The sequence below is a fragment of the Castanea sativa genome, chromosome 10 (genome assembly GCF_040712315.1).
Source record: "Castanea sativa cultivar Marrone di Chiusa Pesio chromosome 10, ASM4071231v1".
NCBI classification, from domain to species: Eukaryota; Viridiplantae; Streptophyta; class Magnoliopsida; order Fagales; family Fagaceae; genus Castanea; species Castanea sativa.
The window spans coordinates 18563801-18570672 of record NC_134022.1 but is presented as its reverse complement, the minus strand read 5'-3'; the positions used below and the strand labels follow the sequence as shown (position 1 = coordinate 18570672).

General features: G+C 36.2%; 1 pseudogene; it reads left to right on the top strand.

Annotated features, from left to right (window-relative positions):
- Positions 1–237: 237 nt before the first annotated feature.
- LOC142614214 (uncharacterized) lies at positions 238–6453 on the top strand (annotated as a pseudogene).
- Positions 6454–6872: the final 419 nt, after the last annotated feature.

Here is a 6872-nt window from a genome sequence, read left to right as displayed (position 1 = left end):
TCTATTGATGGGCAGTTTTTGTTAGTTGAATGACATGAGAGACACTTGGAGAAAATTAATTTTGGGAAGTTTTGCCACAATCAATTTATAATATTAAATTGAAGGTTGTTTGTGAATTATTTAGTTTGAGTTATTGGTATATCTGGTTTAAGGTTTCTTGAACACTTTACATCTGAATTTTGTGGACTATGAGTAGTTCAGTAGAACTAAATTTTAATGGAGTCTATTATTTTATGTAGGTGAGAAGTATGAACTTGCCAAAAAAATCCATACGATAAAACTTGTCAGTCATCAATGGTTGGAAGATTGGTATGTTGAGGTTCTATCATTCTTTTATGTTTTGAAATTTTGAAGCCTATAGGATGAACAAAATTATCTGTTTCAGAATCTTTGAAAAATGAGATTCTCTGTCTTTTTTGTATGAATTGAGGTTTTCTTTTATCTGATTTGCCTGTTATTTTTCTGCAGCTTAAGGGTTGGAAGCTTCTGCCGGAACTTAACTATAACAAGAGGTGAGGCATATGAATCTGACATTGTGTGGGTTTGAATGTGCTACTTCTATGGCATGCATCAAAAGAGTTTTTTTGGGGGGGGGGGTGTGGGGTTATTTATTTATTTTTATATGATTGATGATGAGAAGCTAATTACATACTATGCATGCATGCACAGGTATATTTGTTCCTTCTTTATGATATCTTATATGATACTATAAAAGCTGAAACTTAGAGAAAGTTCAATTCTAAATACCCTAGAAATTTATTAAGTATGTCATATAGTGATGTTAAGGCCTAGACTTTCACCACGTGTCATTTTTTTTTTTTCTTTTTTGGGTTCATCTATTCAAGTGATAGCCTAGTAGTAATGGCATCCTTCGTAGTGCCTCATGTCTATGGTTCAAACCCCCCACCTTTGAACTCCCCCTTTCCCGCTATCTACCTATTATGTTTTCTAAAAATTCAATTGATATTCGTGTTCTACTTAAATACATTAACTGTTATCAATATTGCATTAATTAATGGGCAAATTGCACTTCTTCTAACTATGATGCAGTTGCAATGCCATTTAAACTTCAAAAATCAAGCAGTGTTCGTCCTGATTTATTGGAAAGAAGTAGTTTATTCCCTTTGTTAGGACTGTTTTTTTAACTACAATGAAAAGAAATCAAACTTCTAAAGCTGCAATTTAGAGAAAGTTCAGATCTAAACCCCCCCCCCCCCCAAAAAAAACGTCAAAAGTATGCCACATGACTGTTATAAGGCTTATACTTTCGCTACATGTCATTTTTCCTTTACTGTTTTATTAGAAAACTATCAATTCAATAACAACAACCAAGTTTAAGTCCCAAATTTTTTAATGCAATGCGTTGTTAGTAGGGATGCCGGACGCCCCTACTAATGTTATAGTTATATACGTTAAATATTGTTATTATTAATGTTTCATTAATTAATAAGCATATTGAACTTCCCTTCCTTATCTAGGGTGTAGTTATAATCTCCTCTTAAACTTAAAAAATAAATCAATGTTCTCCCTTATTTTTAGGTAACAAGTATTTACCCGGTGACATGATTCCCCATGAATCAGTTTGGATAAAAGTTTCTCCAGTCCACTGCTTGGCGACTCAAAAGACTATACACGTGCACTTTTCCTCCAATTAATTACTTAAAAATTTAGAGGACCATCTACAAAATCACATGATCCAAAAAATCATGCAAAAAAGTCACATGACTATTAAGTAGGTCATGTAATGTACATGTGGATAGCCTTTTGAGTTGTCACGTAATGTGTTGGAGGAACTTTCTTCCAAATTGGTTTAGAGGAAAATTGTTCTTAATATATTTTATTTTATTCAAATAAGGTTTTTGTTACAAATTATTTACTCCAAGTTGGTATCTAAAAATTATACATAAACCATATTATTAATTTATGTATATTTGTTAGATTGAGAATACATATACTTAAAACCAAAATTGATATAAATAAAAATCTAGTGCATCACACGAGTTACAACTTACAAGCTATTCTTTTAAATTATTGTGTTCATATATTGAAAAAAAAAAAAATTTGGGATCAATAACAGCCCTTGAAGAATGAAATTTATGATCAATTTGAACTTATTGGAGCCTTGAACCCCATCATTGCATGACCTGAATGATACACAATTGATCTATTAAGAAACATTTCTGGATCCTATTTTGGTCTTCTACCATAATTCAAGAAAGAAGAGGAGAAAGGAAGGAAATTATACATTCTGCTTGTTGACCCAAACTACATCTGCATTCCAGCCAAAATGGCACAATAGCACTGTTTATTGAAATATATATCAATCTACCATTGTTTCGGAAATATGTAGGGATCTACCACTTTTTGGGTACTCAAGTTCTATGAACTCGAGTACCATGGAAAAATTTTGAAAATTTTTGGAACTTGAGTACCATCAAAAAATTTTGGCAATTTTGAAGGCTATTTTTTCAAAGAACTCAAATTTATGAAACTTGAGTTACACGGCAAACTCGAATTTCACAAACTCGAATTTAAAAAAGGTGGTAGATTGCTAAATATTTCACAAATATTGATATATTGCAAAAGGGTGGTTTTTGGCCTCTACATTCCAATGCCATAATGTCTTGGGTTTAGAAGGAGATTTCACCTCGACACACTTGCTGTGAGAACCCGTTGACCCTTGATTTCAGCAGAAGTTGTTTGTGTGGATGGGTCAGTATATTCTTAATTAAGCAGCATAAGCATAGTTTTAAGCATCTTGGTTGGTTGCTGCAATGCAACATATATCAATGTGTTTAATGTTATTTTTAGATATTTTAATACACTGAAATTTGCGTTGTTCCTGATGGTTTTTTTTTTTGCTTGTTTGTTTGTTTTGCTTTTTTTATTTTCCATTTCTTGAGCTCCTTGCCTATATGAGTATATTGAAGTATGAATACCACAGCAATTTATCTACTGAACGCATTCTTTCTGAACAGTGGCTATGAGTTGGAGATATTGGAAGCAGAGGCTAAGGAGTCCGAAGAAGAGGCTGAAGACACTGTTGTGAGGCACTCTGGGGGGAAAGACATGAATAAGACTCCTCATAATTCAAAAATTGGGGTATCAACAACATGTAAATTGCCGCCCGAATCAGTCGGTGAACTTTCGATTGCACCAAAGGGTCCATTGAATGTTGATAATACAATAGAGAAATCACCTGGTCAAGCTTCAAGCTTTGATAATTTTGATGTTCTTAAAGCACTTCGCCGTCAGAACACTAGTTCTGATGAGCTGCCTGACCCACTTGATGGAACTCCAGATCATTCAAAGGTGGGAAATGACTCGAATTCTACTCCTGGAAGTGCCAAAAGGCCAACTCAGCGTGATGGCAAGTTTAGTCCTTTAAGTCACTTAAGGAGATCCTTAATTCCAATGTACTGTGGAGAAGTATTAAGAAATTTAAGTGATCATTTTAAAGAGCCCCGGGTAAAGTCAATGATGATTTTGACAACTTTTCCTTAAAGATGGAACAAGTGACAGACAGATTTGGCTCTGGTAAACATCTATGGAAGAAACTATTATAGTCAATAGAGGAGAGTAAAGTGGTTTTTTCCCTCAAAAGAGGACGGCAGATGTTTCTTGTGCTGGCTTTAAATCACCAAAAGTGAGTCTTAATGTGAAACCATGCATCACAAGGAGCCTAGTGGTGGGTGATAGAATTCAGGTATTGGAACTAACCACTCTCTGATTGATGGTGCCAGTGGAACTAACTGCCATTTTCCACTTGGAAATAATGACCTCTCTAAGGATGAGGCTGCTAATCTGAATGCTGCACCGAACTCATTCGCTAAGATATTAACAACCAAAACCTCAATTCCTAGTGAGAAGTCATTAACATGTGATATGCCTTTCTCCTAAATTGTGACCACAAAGACTGGGCAAGATGACTTTGTTGATGAGAAGACACCTCAATCATCTTTGCAGAGCTTAAGAAAGTCTGCCTCATACACCAGGCCTGACATTGTAGATTTTGATATGGGGGAATCTATAGTTGGAGAGAAAGGGAAGCAAGAGAATGAGAAGCAAAATGTGGAGTCTTCTCCCAGTAACAAAAAATTGGAGACTGAAATCTGACAAGCCTGGCAATTTGAGCATGCTTGAAGGAGGAAATGACTTGTTTGCAAAACCAATTAGGAAGAAGATGGCTGCCAGAAAGACTCTGGGTTCAAGATATAAGTCAACTACTAATAATATACAAAAAAATAAAGCGACCTCCCAAAATGATGCTGTGGTTCATTCTGTTGGAGTGCAAGAGACAGCAGATCATGAGAAGTCTTCTGTTTCTATGCTGCTTGAGATATCTCCTCCAACTGATAACGTTGAACCAGTGAAGGAGGTGGAGATGAGAGATGCCCTGAAGTCTGGGGATGATAGAGAGAATAAAAATGAAATGATGGATGATGAAACTGAGGCTCCAGAGGACAGGCTTGAACTTGAGTTGGAGAAGCCACTTAATGAAGAGAAGTCTGGGCTGGTTACATTGACAGATAAAGAAGATACAATCGTGGAAGAGAATTCAGACAAGACACAGCATATAACAAATAACTGCAAGAATAATGTGCATGATGATGTGATGGCTTTAGAGGAAGGCACCAAGGGAAGTGAACCAGAAAAAGCAGTTTGTGACAAGAAGTTTGAACATATTGAATCAACCTTAGATGGAGATGGTGTGAAAGGGAAGATGAATAAAGGGAAAAAGCGCCCTATAGGTAGAACCAAGGTGAATATGGATATAATGAAATCTCAGAAAGGTAAGGATGGTGAAGAGACTGACTGAGAACAGTGAGGGGACTGGGACGGTAAAGGAGGAAAGATTGTTGCTTCCTTCTGCCAAAACTAAGAGCTGCTCCATTCCCGCAAATAAGTCAGAGAACTCTGTTGAAGCGAAGAAGGAGAACAAGCCAGTTCAAAATATAAGTCAGGGCAAAGAGTGTGTTGGGAAACCATCTGTTAATTCTAATATGACACCAAGGAAGGTCAATCAAAAGGCAGGGAAGGTGTGTCCAAATTCTTCAACATCAGCAAGAGATATACCAAACAGAGTGAAACTGAACCTGCATGGTTTATATTGAGTGGACCTTGACTACAGAGAAAGGAGTTTCAACAAGTTATTAGACGTTTGAAAGGAAATCTTTGCCGAGATTCTCATCAATGGTCATACCAGGCTACACACTTCATAACCCCAGATCCAATTCGCAGGACAGAGAAGTCTTTGCTGCAGTTGCATCTGGAAGGTATGTAAATAAGTTCAGAACTTTGCATAACAATGGCAACTTATTTGATTGAATTCCAACTGGTGTTTTATTTGCCAAGAAAAATAGTATTTTTACATCAAGGTTTATTCTCCAGTTGATCTGGGGGACACTGGGTAAAACTTTGCCCATTCTTGTGAGAAGTTCGGCGAAACTTGCTATATGCTACATAGGATTTGTTATCTTGAATAGATGTTCAAATGTTCTAAATGATTCAATCTTGAATGCAGGTGGATTCTTAAGACCGATTATTTAACTGCTTGTAGTCAGGCAGGGAGATTTTTGGCTGAGGAATCTTACAAATGGTACAAAAATGGCCTAAATGAAGATGGTGCCATCAATTTGGAGGCTCCAAGGAAGTGGCGGCACTTGAGGGAGAAAACAGGTCATGGTGCATTTTATGGAATGCGCATTATCATATATGAATAATGCATAGCACCAACTTTGGTATGTTAAAATCTCATTTTACAATTTTTGCTTGCAAATTTTCCCATATATTCTACGAAGGATATGTATCTTGTACAAACTTAATTAGTGGGCACTACAGTTTGTAGACTCTATTTAATACATCTCATTTTGTGTGATCAAACAGGATACTCTTAAGCGTGCTGTGAAGGCTGGAGATAGGACTATATTGGCAACTTCTCCTCCTTATACCCGATTTCTTAATGATCGAGTTGACTTTGCCATTATCAGCCCCGGCATGCCACATGTTGATTTGTGGGTCCAGGAGTTTATGAAACATGAGATACCCTGTGCTCTAGCTGATTACATAGTCAAGTATGTTTGCAAGCCTGGGTACTCCCTTGACAAACATGTTCTATACAACACTCATGCTTGGGCAGAGAAGTCATTTGCTTACCTGCAGAGCAAGGCAGAAGAGATTGTCAAGGAGTCCACAGACTCCACACCAATGATAATGGTAGTAATTATATAGCCTGCACAGTTTGTGGCTCTCATGATAGAGGGGAGATCACGTTGATTTGTGGTAATGAAAGTGGTTCTGTTGGTTGTGGGGTTGGTACCCACGTAGATTGTTGTAATCCTCCACTTCAAGAGGTCCCAGAGGATGACTGGTTTTGTCCCTAGTGTAGTGAAGCAGACAGTACAAACTCTGCCAAGAGAGAAGAAAGGGTCCTCTTTATTGAAAAGGAAATGATTTTTGATATCTTGCTTGTAACCCTTAGCTACCGCATCAGTGGTTGTAAAGTCTTGCAAAATACAAAAAGTGCTTAATTTACATATTTTGACCAAAAAAACACTTATATCAGTGGGTGTAAAATTATACATAAATACACAAGTGTTACATTATTTTAGTATTAAAGAAAGATGGATTGATATGGGTGTTTTGTAAAAAAAGAATATAAAAATATTATTTATATAAAATATAGTATATAATAGATAGACTGATGTGGGTGTTTTGTAAAAATGATGATGTAAAATAAAAAAAAAGTAGGTTTTTTTGTCTAAAATAGGCCGAATCTTTTAAAAAAGTGGATTCGGTTGCTCTAGAAAAGGTATCCAGATCAATTTTGTATGTCTAGTTGTGGTAATAGCAGTAGAATTTATTTTAAATGA